This window comes from Convolutriloba macropyga, chromosome 8 (assembly GCF_964194025.1).
Source record: "Convolutriloba macropyga chromosome 8, txConMacr16.3, whole genome shotgun sequence".
Lineage (NCBI taxonomy): Eukaryota > Metazoa > Xenacoelomorpha > Acoela > Convolutidae > Convolutriloba > Convolutriloba macropyga.
The window spans coordinates 57,416,294-57,417,447 of record NC_134475.1 but is presented as its reverse complement, the minus strand read 5'-3'; positions in this window follow the sequence as shown (position 1 = coordinate 57,417,447).

Here is a 1,154-nt window from a genome sequence, read left to right as displayed (position 1 = left end):
CTTGACCACGATAATCAACCTATGGTACTTTTCTGAATAGCTTTGCTAGATGCTATGAAAAGAGATTTTCGAGCAATACAGGAAGATGAAAGATGGCAAAAATTTCAAGAGTGGGAATTATATTTTCACTTAAAGTATTATCTCTTAGTTTAAACACTTTTGCAAGTCAAATGTCAAAAATGGATGTAATTATAATTTTGGAGGTGTATCTTAAGGCTGGGAGACCTTTTATTATTAAGACCTCAAAGATCGATCAATACATCAGAGGACAATTTTTAAATCAAAATCAATATTTTTCTGCTGTCTGGCGTATAATTGTATTTAGATTATTATACAATTATTATAGTTTATAATAATTGTACTTCTATTCTTTCAAGTGCACAGATTTTTGTTGTTTTGTATGTCTTGGCAACTCTTCGCTAAAATTTGGCAATTGATTACCAGTTTTTGTTCCCTTTGTCTGTTTCTGTCTATTAGTTGTCAACCAAGATTTCTGTAAGCCTCATAATTCAGCTTGTTTCTGTACAACATATTCAAGAAAGACTTGATCTTGGTGACACCAACATAAAAAAATTAATAAAATCATCCGCATGTTTTCCGCAAAAATGATCGATAGTCTTGATTTTCGTTTCTCGGCTTGTCACCTTTGATCTGAAAGAGAAGTTATCAAATAAGCTTTGTTGCATATGACGTCTGCGTTTCTGCTGGACTATTTCCTCAAGCAGCTGCGCTCTCAGTTGCAGGGGGCGATCTAACTTTTGCTGTTGCCTCCGTATTGGGAGAAAAAGGAGCGTGCAGCTAGAAGGGCGAACGCAAAGTAAGCCGATAGGCAAGCAAGCCGACAGAAAAGCAAGCCGAAAGTTATGTAATAGTTATGTAATCTATCAGAAATAATACATTGTCAGCCGTTACAATCAATACTGTGCGTAGTATTATAGTGCATAATGTATTCCAATGCACCAAAGAAACAAAAATACGTCAATTTTTAGACATCTAGTGGGTATGGGCCTCAGCAGACCGCTGTCCATGGCCATGCCTCTCATCCGCTGTGGGATGTAATCCAGAAATAGCGGGCCGGTTATCGCGGCGAAGCCGCGACGCGCGCGAAGCGCGCCCACCGGCCTGCCAGGGGCAACTTAAAATACCGGTATCCG